Source organism: Lissotriton vulgaris, chromosome 11 (assembly GCF_964263255.1).
Source record: "Lissotriton vulgaris chromosome 11, aLisVul1.2, whole genome shotgun sequence".
Classification (NCBI taxonomy): Eukaryota; Metazoa; Chordata; class Amphibia; order Caudata; family Salamandridae; genus Lissotriton; species Lissotriton vulgaris.
The window spans coordinates 138799192-138816519 of NC_141699.1; the positions used below are offsets into that span (position 1 = coordinate 138799192).

General features: G+C 43.2%; 1 protein-coding gene across 8 annotated transcripts in view; it reads left to right on the top strand.

Annotated features, from left to right (window-relative positions):
• Positions 1-757: 757 nt before the first annotated feature.
• Positions 758-17328, top strand: part of PITPNM2 (phosphatidylinositol transfer protein membrane associated 2) — a 1044200-nt gene continuing 1027629 nt past the window's right edge. For 4 of the 8 annotated variants that reach the window (XM_086942927.1, XM_086942931.1, XM_086942930.1 and 1 more), the window contains exon 1: positions 758-1281. The gene's annotated coding sequence lies outside the window, so the exon portion shown is untranslated. The remainder of the gene's footprint in view (positions 1282-17328) is intronic. The other 4 variants (XM_086942926.1, XM_086942929.1, XM_086942928.1 and 1 more) reach the window with 1 other exon arrangement.

The following is a 17328-nucleotide window of genomic DNA, read 5'->3' on the forward strand; positions in this document are numbered from 1 at the left end:
TGTGACTTTTCTGTCTTTATTCCCTTTACTTATCAGTCATGGATCTCATCATTCAGGCTGCCCTAGAACACAATGAAAGTGATTTCTATTTATATTTGCTGCTCGAAGTATGCACTGTAAGTACAGCTTTAGGTGACTGCTTATTTTTGTCGGTGGGGCAAAGTGGTAGGTGGTGAGCCGGGCCTCTGGGGGGGGGCGCCTCCATGTGCTTTGCAGGGAGGCCCCCTCAAGTTTTGTTACGCCACTGCTACAGCGTTTTCGTCCCACAAGGCCCTTTCACTACCTCAATTCAAACTTTTTATTTCGATATTATGATTTTTCTTTTATTACTGAGGGAAAAAATGTATCGCCGGGATACAAAAAAAATGCTACTGTGCCAGTCATAGATAAGGAATAAGACCCCCAGAGTCCTTTATAGTGCTTTATTTTAATGCGTTTGCCATTTATTGTGGAAAATACATTAAAAGAAGCGAATGCGTCTACTGTCAGCTCAACTCAAAACTGGCATGGATAGTGTATTGCAGCCTGCACTGTGAAGTGAGAGAGGGGGGCATTCCACCAAGGGGAATGAACGAGCATTTTACAACTATTTCAGTTTACTATGGTACCCAATGAAGATGAAAGAAAGAGTTCTCATACCACGACCGATTATTAGTACTTGTAGTACCCTATAGCTCCCTCAAGGTGGCGCCGCAGCCCAGCGCTAGCGCCGCCTGAGTGAGGGAATGCATTCTAGTCAGGGAAGTGCCTGCTCTGCAGTGGGCACGGCTTCCAAGCTGTCAAAAGCTTGTGTTTGAGACCGAGAAGCACCGGCTCCTCTCCGCGGCCGTCCAGCTGCTGGTCCCGGAGAAGTCTGCGCGCGTCCGGCTCGGGAGAGGCCGCCTCGTCCCCGGAGAGGCTGCTTCCTGCGGCCTGCAGGGGGGACGGTGCACGCGGAGCCCCCTCTGCCGCCGCCGCTCCAGACACTGAGTGTGATTTCCTCTCCTCGCGCACAAGATGGGGGAGCTGAACTTGTAACCCCGCAGCAGGCGGGCATGGACTGGGGGGTTCCCTGGCACGCCCCTGCCCCCTCAGCCGCCTGGGGGGCGCTGTGCGGGGGTCCCTGAGCCGGCCTCGGCAGGGCTGTGCTCCAGGAGTGCAGGTTGCCAATGCAAATCTGAGCGCCTGTGGGCTGTTGCTGCTGCTCCGAGGGAGGGGGCCGCACACCTCCTGCCAGGGCAGGCCTGGCTCGCTGCACCGCAGCCGGGAGGCACGCACCTACCTCTCCTCTACCATCTCTGGGTGAGTACAACCTTTTGACTTCACTCCTCCACCTTTCTGCAATCCAAGAATGGAGTGAGTTTGCTTGTCGCCGTTGCTAAGAAACAGTTTCCCCACCAGGCCTGGCAGTGCCCCCGTTTATGCACATGAAAGTCTAATTAGCATTGTCTCTGAGTAAACATTGGAAAAACGCAATGTGCCTTTCTGCAGTTTGCGAAGCAGCTGTCATCGTGCGCGCCTGCTGCTTGACACTGCAGTATTTGCAGAGAGGGGGGTCGCACTGGCCCGCCAGTGTGCACCGCTAGAAGGCACGTTGTGGGGGGAGACGGGAACGTTTGCGGTTAAAAAGGGTGGCTTTCCTTCCCTGGCTCGCACTTGCATCAAGATGACAGGACAAAGCCGCAGCTCCGTCCCATTGCATCTAGTCAGCCAGTTTCAGTTCTGCTTGCTTTGTTAGGCAACATCTTTCAAGTGTGAAATATTGGTTGTTGTTTAGAATGATTTCGAGTTTGGAAGGAAAAGAAAATATTCTAGCTTCTGAAGGAAACTAAATACTGGGTGGATTGCACCGGCTGAATTTCCTCCATCGGAAGAAATTCAGTCATGGATTTTAATCCATATTTAAGAGTTTCCTCTAAATCAAGTCTTAATTGTGTATGGTGACAGGGCAGGGGCTGCGGTTTGGCGAGCGTGTTCCATCATATTTCCGTCACGGAATCGTTGCCCAGGGATCTGGACATCTGTTGCTTGTTTTGGTCACTTGCAAATGCGCCAAACGCCCAATCTATACATTTCAAAATTGCTTTCTGAGCTCCAGGGTATGGGTTTATAATGAATGGATTTTCCATGAATGCAAATTCTGTGCATGGCAACAAAAAATATATATATTTGCATTCCCTTTATTTGTACTGGCACGGTATGTTTTTATCAGAACAGATGTCATTTCAATACATTAAAAAAATATGCAAAACGTTGGAGCCTTTGAATAAAAGAAATTCGAAGTAGTTCCCTATGCTTTCACCCAGCCCATTTTTTTCTTCACATTCAACTTGTGGTCGCTTTATTTTTACATTTTAAACCCAGGACTGCAAGTACCAGAACGGAAAGGGCAACACATCGTCTTTATAGCAGCAGTGTGCAGGCAACACTGGACAATTTGAGGTATTACATAAAACTAACATAATATAACGTAATGTAAAAAGTGTCTGAACTGACCTCATTCTGCCCTCTTGCTCAGTTCTGTCACTTGGGCACTGCACCCCTTAGTAGAGTTGCTATGCTAAGCTATTTACAACTGCCCCTCAAAATGTTAGCACGTAGCTCGAAATATCCCTAAAAATAGCTTCGGAAATGTAGCAACTTTCCCTCTGAACTAAAATAATAATATTAATATTTCACAATTCGGCCTATTTGCCACTCCCTATCTTTTTCATACCATCCGCCCATTTTTACTACTCTACGTTTTGATGTAATCCTGTGTACAGTGTTTCTGTTCAAGATTCTGGGCATAAATAAATTCCTACCCAACATATTTATATATTTGGAAGATTTTACTAGAGCTGAGTGTCCCCTTTCAGTTACTATAGAGCACAGGTTGACCTCACGTGCTGGGTCACATGCAGCAGGCAGGACACCAATGTTCTATTCCTGGCATTTTTTTGTCTGTCACAAACCTTCATTTTCACTCCCAGCCAGTGCTTAATTTGACCAGTGCTTGCAGGTGGGGCCCACCTGCACTCATTTTTGGGCGCAGCACTTATTTTCAAAATCAGACTTTGACCCAGAGCAAAAGAGCCAAAGACATAAAAGAGGGAAAGAAGGAGGAAGAGAAAGACTGAAAAACAGTGACAAAGGGAAAAGGCAGGGATGAAAAAGAACCTGTAAGATGGAGATAAAGGGCCAGGGAGTGTCTGCTGGTGGATGAAAGGCATGGGGGTGGAATCAAAGATACAAAGCCTGGGTATTCAACAATTCCGATTTTCAGTAGCCAGGTCGTGGGCTTGTGAGCAGAACTTTGGGCTGCAGTACGTATTCTTTTGCAAGCACGGAACAAGCAAAGGTTCTGAAATAAAAACCACAACTGGTCTGGGAACATGGTGTCGTGGCAACAAGGAGTCCGGCGACAACCCTAACCCCAGGTTACTGTCCCAGGAACACCTTTAACCTGATCTGTCGAATGGTATACCAGTTAAACCTGCTTGACATTAATTCACTGCAATTAAAACTGTCCCTGCCTTGGCGCATTCTTTTGGTAGCCCTGGGCTAGTGAACATTTGCAGGCTGTGTGCACGTTAGGCCAAGGGAATAGTGCACATGAGAATGATCTGTTTTGGATATAGCGGGATCACAATCCAATAAATTGCTCAATCTTCCAGCAGAAAAGCCCATGGTGAGTCATGTCGGCATGAAACCAGGACCCCGGCTTAGCAAAGATCAGCCAAATATAATGGAAACAGCTGGGCCGGTACTAACATGTCAACCAGACATTTCCAAAATATTCAGAAAAATGTCAGGGCTGGAGGAATAACCAGCTGAAGCATTGCTTCTGAGAGTCATCATCGCATGCGTCTGGCAGCAACAGGCACCCAGAGACATTGCCAACAAAACTATTGTGGGGTGTACCTTACAACATGGCCGCCCGCCGTACCTGACACCTCCCATTACATAGTGGAAACTTGTGTACTGCTTCAGGATGGAAAAGATGTCCAGTGACTTTATTACCAGATAACGACCAGATATTGTAACCTTTCCAGAGAATTGCTGGGAGGTTCTGCAAGACACCTCTATGTTAGTTCCACCCGGAATCTTTATTCCAAAAATGTAGACTACAGTACTGAGGTTCTAAAATCTAGACTGCAAAAGAATAGCCCTTACAAACATATTACCTACAAAAAATGTGAAAAAGCTCAAAGTTCTCAAAGACTCCCCCGTCTATTATGAAACCGAGGTTAAGGTAGAATTCTAACTACAGCCGAGCATATATATCTAGGGCCAAGTATTGAGGGACCTAATGCATGTTTTTATTTTCATTGACAGATATCTTTCGATGGTCTTTTATTTTCCAGTGTACATTTTTTATGTTTATTTTTTGCTGTCTGTATATATCTGTAATTTATATTTTAACATCATTTCCACAATGTTTACATTCTTGTATTTCTTCGTGCAAATCATTGCCAGCAGGTGGGTTACTGCAATCCCTTTTATTGGCAAACTAAGACGGCGGCTCCCAGCAGACACTAATTTTCATTGCAGCCTTTGACCAGCTCTGTCCACCAAATGAACAGTTTTCGTCAAAGTGCTACTGTTTTTGTTGAATCCACTTTTTTCTACCCACCCTGGAAACGGGGTCGCCCAGTGTCAATATGGGTGAGACACCTTCAGCTGGGCCCGATGATTTTAGTTGAAAGCGGTGTTAACGCTGGAATTTTTATGCCTACAATTAATGACAGCAGTGAAACTACAAGTCCCAAATTAGAAAGTAGAGTTATCTAAACAGAGGACAAGCGGAGCATTGCTCGTGATTGACACCTCCAACCTCCCCTCCCCTTTATACCTAGCAGTATTTTGTATTTTGGGCTTGTACATTAGATTTTCCCATTGCAAGTATGACTTCAGTGGTCTCTCTGATTTCTTGAGTGGAGTAAACTAGTAGTTTTATTTTAAATATATACTTTTGTTGAAATCCGACCTTGAATGACTCATCACCGAGCAGAATGATCAGAAATGTTTCAATTAGCCGGAGTGTCTGCGATGTCACACAGAAAGAGGCTCCTTCATTCATACGTTATGGGATTGCCAGTCAATACCTTGCTAGTGGATGCAGATAAGACAAGAGTTAAACAATGTATTGCACATCCAAATCCTGATAAAACCCAGATATATTCTGCTGGGCATCAATACTGATGTTGACATTTCTAGGTATCAACTTTTACTTAGCAACCTGGGTCTTATAGTGGCTAAACGAGATATAGCCAGGTACCGGGGTAAACCTGAACCTCGTACACTGAAGGAGTGGCGGTCGGGTATGGATATGTATACGGGAGCTGAGAAAATGGTATATAAAGCAATGGGATGCCCGAGGAAATTTTGGAAAATCTGGGAATTATGGCTGAGCTATTACAATCTAGACATGGAAGAAGACGGGTGAGAGGCAGAAGCCAACATTTGTAACGGGGTGAGGGGCTTGCTCTTCTAAGCCTGCACTTCACTAAGAGATCTGTGAGACATCCCATACTGGGGGGAGGAACTAACGCCGGGGTCATAAGGGGGAATTGTACTCCTGCTACTATTGCATCTTTACCATATGTAATCTTTGTCACCTGTGACAGATGGACGCTGATCGAGATATATCTGCTGAATTGTTTTGATGTTTTATTAAAAACCAATAAAAATATATTTAAAAAAAAAAGAAATGTTTCAATTAAAATTGATCACCATTTACAAGCAAAATTTGTCTAGCTCCAGCGAACTCAAATGTCAGGCTGGGATACATTCTTCAATCAATCAATCAATCCGGATTTATAAAGAGCGACTAACCACCCAATAGGGTATCCAGGCGCTTGGGATAATGACCCATAACCTGCTCTCACCTTAAGCTAAAAGTGGTTGCTGAGGTCTACAAACCCATAAACACCTATATTTCCCATCAAGAGCCGATCAGTCTAAAGACGCCATATTTGGGGTTGATGGTGCCACTGGTAATGTTACTATGGACACCATTTCTCTTGTCATGGGTTTACTTATATGTATATATGTGTGATCATTGCATAGCGTGAACTCAGCCAAAAGGTGTGAACAGTATACAGTATCAAAGGCAAAGAAAAATTCAACAATTGATTGTAGAGATCGCTGTCTTTTGGACTGTTACAGCATCATGACGTAGTGTTCTTTAAAGAGATGTGTCTTCAACTCTTTCTTAAATTGGAGAACAGTTGGGGCCCTCCTGATGGTTTCAGAAATGTTGGTGCAAATCCGTGAAGCATAGAAGACCTATTGTCTTGTTTTGCACTTCTCCATGTGAGGTTTGATGGTGTCCTGTTCCGCAGAGCACAGCTGGTCTCTGAGCTTGTCCTTCAGATATGGCAGGGAGGGGTGGTGGTGATGTCTTTGTAAATGAAGCAGATGGTTATGAGGGTGGTGTGTTCCATCAGATCGGGATTTAGGTTCTCATATGTCCCAAAGCCCCTGATGACGCGAGCTGCCCTGAAAGGGAGCTGGGGGGAGTTTGAGGGCGTGGTGGCAGCACCACCTAGATGCAAGAGTACAAGGCTTTGAACTGCTGTTCTGAGTTTCTTTCTGCAGGAACGGCTTCACCTTCTTTAGTAGAGGGAGATGGTACCAGGTCATCTTTGTTTTCTTCCCAATTTGTGGGTGAGATTGGTGTCCAGGCTGAGTCCAAGAGACTTGGTGTTATGTGGTTTTAATTTTTCCAGGTCATTGACTTTAAGACCGGTTTGGACCAGTGAGTTGTTTTTTTGGCAATTTGCAGAAATTCTAGGTAGGTGGTGTTGAGCTTCAGGCAGGTGCTGAAAATGTAGGTTTAGAGGAGGAGCAGGCAGTGTTTGAGGCGTAGAATGTCTGGAATGCAGGAACCTTTCAAGTAGACTAGTATATCATCGGCATATTTTAAAAACCTAATGCACGGCGCACTTTGGAGTCCTGGTTCCTCTGTGTTTTAATCAGTTGGAACGAAGTTCACGATTACTATGGTTTATAGACAAGAAATCCGGACTGGATCATGGTACAGCTGACCTGGATTCATTTGGCAACATTAGGAAATCCAGGTCCCTGATTGGGGGAGGGAGAATTTTCTGGAGGTAAGAAGTAAGCAAGGGAGGTAAGCAATATCTATTTTAATGATTTTTTTTACATTTATATAGCAGTTTTATATAGCACACACTGTCTATGGATAGTTTCTGATAGTCATCAAGTGTCACCATGTAATGTGGCGCACCTTCAGCAAGTCCAGGAGTTTTCAGTTAGCAAACAACCTTGTCAAGTTTGAGACATTCAGATTTGTTTACAGCATTCTGCTTGTAGCACCAACAGTTCCAGCATCCAGAGAGCTATTAGTGAAAAAACACATCCTGTGCTATCTAAAGGTGTCCCATGTGTCATGGAACTTCTTGACAATTGTGGTATGGAAGCGCTCAGATAAAAATAGGGGTTTACGGTGGGGTCAAAACAATTCAGGGACATTATGTCCTAAAGCTGGACTCTTGCTGCAGCGTGGCTGATTACTTGGGCTGACCTGGAAGTGATAATGGATGAACTCCATGCCACATAAAAATCTAATTTATTTTCCATGGGAACATTGTAGGACACTTGTGCCTGGCACACAGAGCTTACATTATAAAAAAATATATAAGTTCAGGGGCTTACATTTTCCTTTGGAGCTGCTGAATGCCAGGCACGCCTAGTCTTGATACCACCTCATGCTTCCTTCTTCCACCAACCTACACTTGGTGTATGTTTATTTCTGTCTGGAAGGTCCTTTCTCATCCCTACTTTCTATCTTTTGCAATCTTTTCTTATTTTATTCCAATTCTTCCTTCTCCTTTAAATCCAATGTTCCAGGCATGAGCAAAATCAGGAAGTAACTAAAGTTGTGCACAAGCTGCGATATTAGCTGGAGCATTAAGGGGTCAGTTTCATGCTGCTGCTGAAACTGACCCCCCGAACTTTCCAGAGGATGGACCTCAGCTCTTGGATACCCAGGTGATTGTCTGAGAGCTTCCAGGTTGCTCACTAATGTATGATGGAGTAAGAGTTGATGATCACACCAGTGTGTTGTTGGACTCAAACTTGATAATTACAAACTAAATATAACAATTGAACACAGGTGTTTCCATGGTAACCTACTGACTGGTCGTGCCTTACGCTACCCGCCACACATCATGTTTGTGTAGATTCCATCTTTACGTTTGGGCAAACTAACGCGGTCACACAGCTGGGGGTAAGCAGACATAAACCTTTACAGGGCCCTTGCTGCAGGACATACAAGACCACCCTTAGAAAATTAGAGCTCAATTTATTTGCCCTTTGTGTAAGGCCATATGATCTTCTAATTTTTACCTCAATTCTCTGGATCCTGAATAACTGGCATCCCCAAATCCCCCAAAACAGTGTGTATATATATATATATATATATATAGAGAGAGAGAGTTATTTTTTAATATTCTTTTATTTATGGACGACATTGAAGAGAATAAGGTATGCGTAACATAATTGGCACAATGCTGCCACTGGACAGTCTACAAGCCTATCACCCACTGGTAAGTTCCTTCCTTGATGCAATATTAGGCAGAATACCACGGTGCAGTCTACCCATGGAAAAATATTACCAGTGTTTCCTACTCCAGGCTTTCAGATTGTCAGGTAAAACTGAAGCCTACTAAAAATTCCTCTTTCTCTTTGGCCTAATTTATACGTCACTCTAAATTTCTAAGGGGTTTGGTTTTGTTACAAGTCAATTAATAATTATGCTTGTATGTGCCAGAAATCAGAGACTGAACTACCTATTGTTGATCAAACAGAGGTGTTATTATGTTGCGACTTGATGGGACCGGTTTGAACTACCTTTGTGAAGATGTCAGAATGAGTAAAACCTTTGAACTTCAGGTCACGTGTCAGGTTCTTAAACAATGGGCCTATCTTACCATCTACCTGGCTGGTTATTTGACTGGAACTTTGTGAATTACCCTGTGCTGGATGGGGAAATAGCAAGGGCTTTGTTTTGTCAAAACAATAAACTCTCTACATCTGTTAACTCTTAACCTACATTGAAGTATTTTTTTTTTACCACACATGCTCCCTTCTTCACTTCTTCATTTTGTTCCTTCTCCTATTCTTTTGAAGTGACTCATTTTTTATCCCCCTCTGCCCCCTCACATAGTTATTGCCCGTGAAGAACTGAAATGCGAACACAGACAAGCATACAAAGACACACACACCCCAACTTCACACAGACCCACCCTTACACAGACCCACAAAACCACACACACACACTTCTAGAAGAACCAATGGCATCAAAATGAGGTTGTTGAACAGGTATGAACTGAGCCAAATGTTCCTTAGCCCGGACATTATGGGACAAAGGACTACATCTTTGTGTCTGGACCCCAACCGATCATATGCATTTTTAGGTCCTGTGTTAGGCAAGACCTTGTGAATTTACTAAAATTGTAAGCATAAATATACGTTCAGGGATTTTCAGCCAGTTCTCTTCCTCTATTTGTCTGTTATTGTGTCATTTACATTTTTCTTCTACCCGCTTCAGCAAATAGCATAAGACAGTGGGTCAGCCCACTTCAGCCATTTGCCAACTTCATTGTGAGTGATGGCCTTCTGCCCTTTCACAAGGAGCACATCCACAGACAAGGTACTTTCCATCAGTGTCAGGAGCTATTATAGCAATGTGTGCTTTTAGAGACCAAAATATATTTTGGCTTTTAACCACAGTTTTTTTTGTGATTGACAAAGATCCGCACCTTCCCCAGCAATAACGTTTTGCTAAAACTATGACAAAACAAGCCTTGACAAAGCCAGAAGGCTGGCAGCAAATGTCAGACCTATTGGCTTTGCCAAAGCGTGTTTAATCTAATTTTGTCAACCTTGTTTGGCTGCTTTGAGAAATGCGCGAGCCCAAGTGTCCCAGAAAGGTTTATTTGGTAGTGTCAGAGTTCCTCTAGTTTGAGGAGCAGTTAACCTTATCATATGGATATTGAGTATGGACGTACTACTTTTGTTGCATTTTAACAGTGTAGCTACTCCAATGTGGTAACTCTGTTGCATATGTAGCGCCCCGTGGGTTATGGGGTCGCTAGAGTATATATGAGGTTGGGTTAATGCGACACTGAATGCTTGTGTACTTTAATGAGCACATTAGAAAGTTAAACAGACATAGGTGTGGCACCGCGGCCAGGGCGACTAACGCTGGAATCTGGGGATTACGGTTCGATCGCCGGCGGCAGGTTAGCCCAGCACCATGTGACTCTGGGCAATAGCTTGCATAATCTTCCCGACGGCCCCCACCGCCTGGAAACCCTTACGGGTGATTGTTTGCGCTTTACAAATGTGGATTATTATTATTCTATAGATCGAGGGTCGCATGCGTGTAATTTGGGTTACACAAGAGATATTCATGTGCTGAGTGCAAGGGCAGATTGGACACAAGCAGGGGCGTTGGCCCCTGCCGCCCCTGTGGTGTAGGGAGGCCCCTGACCTTCAGGGGGGGGGCTCAACCTTTCAGGGGCCTCTGTCCAGCCCAGTGCATAACTGGGGGAGATTCCAGAGCCCTCTATTCGGCAAATGGGAGAGGGGACGGCGTTTCGCGTTACGCCACTGAAGGCCATTGATTAGTTAGAACGTCAGTGTAGATTTTAAAATATTTCTTTTATTCTGCCATTGCCGTTTCTGAGCGCGGAATTCGACCGGCGACTGCCTAAGCGGCAGAGTGGCACAGTCATCCAATGAGCTTTACTGTGAGCTGGTAATGCTCAGGAAACATTAGGCCAGGGTGAGGCCAATAGTGTGTCCCCATGGACACTGAAGCTAACATGAGCCAATTACCATCCTTCTTAATGAGAGCAGTCGGTGTCAGACCAGCAGCAGAAATGCATTGTGGTTGTAGAGTTCCCTTCACATGAACTGGGCTAAAAAAGAGATGCTTTAAATGTCCATATATGATCAATTGCTATTCTGTTTTATTCTATAGAATATTTACGGGTTTAAGGATTGGTGGCCTGGAGGATGTCGGCTCCTGGGATGTATGTTTCTTACTGAATGCCACTGTCTTGAATACCAGATTCTAAACCTCTTTACTCACCGCAGTGATATAGCAACAGCTGGGAAGTTGGTTCCCTCCAGTGATACCTCATAAATAGGGCTCCCGGTTTTATGGTATGTATTTTTTGGACATTTCCGTCTGTATTAATCCATATTTATTTTTTTTACTAATTTTATCTGCATTGATCCATATTTATTTTGGTCTTTGTGAAAAAATGAAGCCGAAATTAGTATATTTCCGTTTTTATTTAACATATAAATATGCACTCATGTTTAAATGCCTGCCAGGTTTCAGTGCTGTGAACACCTGCTGAAGTTAAACCAATGCACTTATATGAAAACAGTATCAGCCTGTGTATATCTCCTGTTGTTAAAGCCTCTTTACTAAAACCCCCTTTTTTTAACCTCCTTTCCTATCAACACACACAGCTACTGGCTTGGCAGTCATGGCAGACGGGATTTAGAATTTCTCAAAAAACAACCCAATTTCCGTTTTTATCCACATTTAAAAATAAATGCAGACACACAAATATATATTTTCCTTCTGTGTTTATCTGTAAAAATCAGTAAAAACGGAAAACAGGTAGCCCTACTCCTAAAGGAATTCCTGGCTGTTTCAACAGGCCTCTCTGCTCCGAGAGCAGCGAGCACAACTTCCGGAGGGAAGCAAATGGGAGGGGTAGGAAAGGCACAGAGGGTGGTAGAGGCCAGGTACTTTTTTTCTACATTGTGGACAGGTAGGGGAGGCCATGTTATGTATGACTTCCCCATTATGCCTTTGCCTCTACGTAGCAGTTAAAAGCAAGTACCAATGAATTTGTAGGCCTTACATAACACAAAATCATAGATGGGTTAAACGTGATTAACGGAGGCTTTTCCCCCCAGGGTTGTGAGTCAGATCATAGACAACTGGTGCTTCGCTCTCATTGTCTATTTGATGCTACTCATAACTCCTTGTGTACAAATATCCCCGTTATTCACATTTCTCTATCTATAATTCTATATATTCTTGACAACTGAGATTGGTATTGTGTATTGCAACTTATGCACAGTTCCATGTCATTCTAAAGAAAGCCAGTGTCTCCTAAACTAGTGAGAGACTGGATTATTGCTTTCCATCTGGTATGTTCTTGTGTTTATTATGGCGGAAGTCTCCCAACCCTTGTTAGATTACAGCAGTTGAGTGGTTGCCAGATGATTAGAATACTGCTGCAGTCAGTATTCATTTACATGAGCAGGTTATCACATGACACCTGCAGCGACACTGCTATGGGTTCTTATAAGGCGTGGGCCATTGAGTCAGCACCGGCCTGTCCCCTTTTATTGCTGTGAATCTCCAAGCAGAGATGATTTATTGCAACGTTCAGAAATAAATGTAACACAAGGGGGGTATGAGCGATGCTTAATTTGTGCCAGTGGTTGCAGGTGGTGGGCATGGGTACTCATTCTTGGGGGCAGGGACTTATTTTTCATCATCACACTTCGACCAAGAGAAATATAGGAAAATAGGGAGTACTGAAGAAAGTAGGAATGCAAAATAGCCTGCAAAAGAGAGGCAAAGTAGTGCTCCATCACCGAAGCTTCTCTTTGAGCGACTCCTGCGCTGGTCCATGCAAACAGCCTTTTTCTTGATTCATGCAGTTTGTGGTCCGTTGCACCTGGTAAGCATTGACCTTCTAGTGACCTTTTGTGTATTTGACACAAATGCTGTATGACATTTGGTCTCATCCCCTGGGGTGTAGCACACTCACTTCCTAGGAGTGCTTATTCAGTGGCAGGGGCCATTTAATTCCTTAACCTGGCTGCAATTTAAGCCTCACTAAGATTAGAAATTTTAGCATCACGGTGCTGGTGTAAGGTGCTATGCATCTGAAATCTATTTTATATCAAATCACCTGGTCCATTTCCTCATCATGCTAACCTGTGAAGCCATTGCACTGCCGTGCGTTAAGTGCAAATCTCCATTTGCGTTGGTTTGCTAATCCCAAAAAGAATTTTGCGTTGGGTCTTCGTTAAAAAATTAACTCAAACCTGACACAAAACCTTTGTGAATCCGGGCTATAATGAGTTGGTGGCACCTGTTTAAAAGTAAATGAACTTTTCCCTCCTAGAAGAACTTGCAATTGACATAAAATGTATGCCCAAAAATGTGATGCTTAATCAATTGACCAGTGCAATACTATTTGCAGTAATAAATCTGGCTTTATAACATCCTTGTCGGTCAATGAAAGATGTGCATGTCTCATCGAAACTTACATTTCCGAAAGAGCTGCTGTATACCAAAAAGTACAGACATAATTACAGGTGGGAGTAGCCCACCAGGTATGCTACATGCCAAATTAATGCTAGTGACGGCAAAAAATAGTTCTTTTCTACTTATAGAGATCAGTCTTCCGCAGAGACCCCATTAAGCCTTTTTCTTATTGAATTGTCTAAACTGGGGGTTTAGGCTATGAGTGGTCTATAAATATTCTTACCCCTTGGACCCTTCCCCAACCTTTTTGTGTTATAGGCAAAAAATAGTCTTCATTTTTGGCAAGCGCTTCATTGAAAACTCGTTGCATTGGTACACACGTTATAAAGCCAATTCAAGTTATGTGGAATAAACACCATTTAACTTCTGATTAAATTTTCATTACATATCTGACTTTGAGTGGTACTTCAAAATTATGATATACAATCATCGTAAATATTACCTTCCATGCTTCTGTCATGCTACTCTCAAAGTCTCAGGGGTGGTTCAGCACACAGCTATACAGTCACTTATATGTGTCACACATATTCTTTAAGTATGGATCATACAAGTAAGAACAGTAGGTCAATTTCATTTCACACAACAAATGTAGGAGTCGTTTCGTCTTCCAAAATTCCTTTTATTATTTATTCATTAAGTTTTCTTTAAAATCACAGCATGACATTGGTAGCCAACGCGTTTCGTCCACCTGGGACTTCTTCAGGGCTCAACACACGAGATGTCTTCTCCTGTGTGCTTCGTATTGTGTCTTGTGACAGAAAATTGTAATATCCATATATGGAGTGCGGTAGCTCCAGCGAGTCATAGCATGGAGTCTGCTTCCGTGAAAAGTCTGGCTTTGCACTTTAATGTGGCAGTGCTATCCCTTGCAAAAGGTATTCAAGCACCAAATCCTATGAGTAGGTCAAGCAGGAACCTTTACAAACAACCCTGCCAAATCCCCATATGTTTCTTACTTATCGCAAGGACTAGGAGACCCGCTCGAAATAGAGACTTCTTCTAGCTGTATCATTGATAGGGACTGATGACTGGGGATGCATGGTGTTCCAGAGCCTTATACCCATTAGCAAACAAAGCCCAGGTTCTTCTTTAAGCATGCAAGGGAACAACAGGGATAGCTTTCCAAATATATGGATTGAGGACCTAAGATCACAGTGACACGCGCGTGCTCATTGGCTTATGCAGGGTGATCCTCTATCCATTCCAGATGAAGGCGTGAGGAGTATAATTTTGAAAGCTTCTAAGATTAGCACAAATATGTTAAAGTCAATACTAGGCACCACGGGCTGCCATCTCAGGCTGATGTAACATGGTCTGATATCCTACGGCCAGAGATGAGTCACGCTGCAGTTTTTCGAAGCATCAGCAAATCGATCGTTCGTTCGAGCTCAGCCGGAGCACATCTCAGTAGTCCAGCACTAGCATAGACTAGGATGGTACCAGTGGTCTAAGTGCTGCAAAAACAGCTGTATGCCAGCAACCAGCCTCCCTCAATAACATGCCGAATGACTTAACGATGTCTGTGTGCGCAGCAGAAAATGGAAAAAAAACAACCTAGAAGCATTCTGTTTATTGTTCTTCTTTTTGGTCCACTTCCATATAAGGAGGTTGCGTGACATCTGTTGTACATAAAGTGGCACGTATACCTTAATTTTGCTATTAGTACAGGGATCCCTTTGGGAGTTTTCAGCAACACATGAATTTAGATCCAAGTTCCCAATGTCTTAAATTATTGGTTTCAACATCACTAACAAAGCAATATTTTTTTTCAAAACCTCTCATTTTCCTTTCTTTTTGATTATTCCTAGTTTTCAACTGAGTGATCTAAATTATTTATGATATGGTCGCTAATTACTGCCTGGAAGTCGTTTTCCATCTTTCCATCTGGCGCTCCTCTTTCATTAAAATCACTGTCCTGGGGTCTGTTCATCAATTCTTGAATTCTCGCAATTTGTGATCGTCTGCAGTGCCCGTGTTGTTACAAATTTTGCATGAGCTAAGTGAGCTCCCCTAATCTCTAAGACCCTGGAGGACAGCGCCTCATTCTAGTCCTGGCCCAAGGATCCGGGACCTGCTGTACACAGCCATTTTCTGGTCTCTTACCCTGAAATACAAAAGGGCGTTGTTCTATGTACTAAACCTTTTTTGTGAGTAGGAAGAGCCTTTGCAGCTTGCAATATAGATTTTTGTGATCCAATTCCCAATTGCATTTAGTAGGGTATGTGAAATGGATGTCCGTCTGAATTGTGAGTCATAATGACATGTATCAATGTTTTTGTGACTGCAATTGCTGTCGCAAACCACTGATCAGGTACTAACACCTCAAAGCAGATGGTAGCTGATTTGCAAAGGAGGTGTCCCTGCATCCTTAGGGGGACCACTGCTAACTCCCCCTATGTTTTCCCTTTAAGGAACATGGTCTGCTTTAAAAACACAAGTTTCCCGTTTGGAAATACAAATGCAGGGATGATGGTCCGGTTTTCCTGCAAAGCCACCCTCCTGTCTTTTTAGCCAATCACAGCGGGTCACAATTAGCAACCTGCCTAATTAATTTTCATTAGGCAGGTTGTTTTGCGATCTCCGGCAACTAGAGATTTTGCTGTGCGACCTCTTATAGCGCCGGGACACCTCCTCGTGAGGTAGCTGTTCGCGCTCTATAAATTTCAGTATTGTTATTATATAGCCCAAATCACAAAATCGGAGAGAGGTTGCTAAAAGTCGGTGTACAATTTGCAACTATTGTTATCGACTAGAGACATACCCTATGCACACACTTCAAAGGTACAAAAATTATTTGGCACAAAATGTTCAAATACAATGTTCAATACAGTGCAGAGAAACCACAATAATATGCTTGTTGGTGTAAATGAATAGACGAGTATTTGTATAGATTTCTTGGTCTCCTTGTTTTAATCAATCACGGATTGTGAACAACCAGCCGACACGTGTTTCATCGCATCTCGCGAATCTTCAGGGCTGGAAATAATACAAAAAAACAAGGGGCTATACTTGGGGATATGTACAGATGTATGGTGACCTTTAGACACCACTTAAGGTCAGCAGTCGAGACAAGCCTATTGTTATCGACCTTTCTCTTAGGACGTTGGATCCCAGGTGGTTTGACTTCAATGCCAAAAGGCATCACTGGAGTACTGGACTTCTGGAGCTGTCAAACCCAAACTGGTCATGTGATGAGTGGGAAGGAGATGGCATTCATGACTTTCACACTTATACAAGGGGCTAACCCTTCCAAATACTCCCAGGATTAGACAGGCAACTGAGAAAACTGAGCTTGTGCCACAGGAGTTACTCGGTTCCTCAAAGAGGCGCTTATGTTAGCAGACCTTTTCTTGTATGGTGCTGCTTCCATAATTCTCTGGGAGGCCAGGCAGATAAGTCTAACCTTTATATCTGAACAATGTGACCAAGAAAGGAAAATGCTTGCATTGTATGCTGACTACCACTGAAACTAGGGCATGAGTAGATACGGGCAACAACAACGCTGAGGAGTCCGAGTGCTGCAGTAATCTAATGCTAGAAATGCAAATTGTGACACTTCAGCATAAGCAAAGAGCAGCCCTAACTATGTAGGAAAAATAGGCATAAATAAATTTCCTACAGCATAATCATATGCCATGTGTAAGAAATCGGGTTACTGGTTGAGGGGGTTAAAACCCTACTAAAGCAGCAAACACTATACTTGTCAGGGTGAGGCACAAGCATACCCCAAATTAACCTGTGCTCAAACCTCTGGTAGATTAGCACAGAGCAGTGCGGCTTAACTTAGAGGCAATGTGTAAAGTTTTTATGCAGCACTTCAAACAGTAATAAAGTGAAAACACAACACAAGAGAAATCCCACACCAATTTAGAACTATAGAATAGATTTTAAAAAATACAGCAAGACCAAAATGGCAAAAGTTTAATCAGTAGAATGGAAGATATGCAATTTTAAAGATTTCAGTAAATATAGCGCCAAAAAGCTCAAAGTTCCAACCCGGGATATCTGGTCACGCCAAACCAGGACAA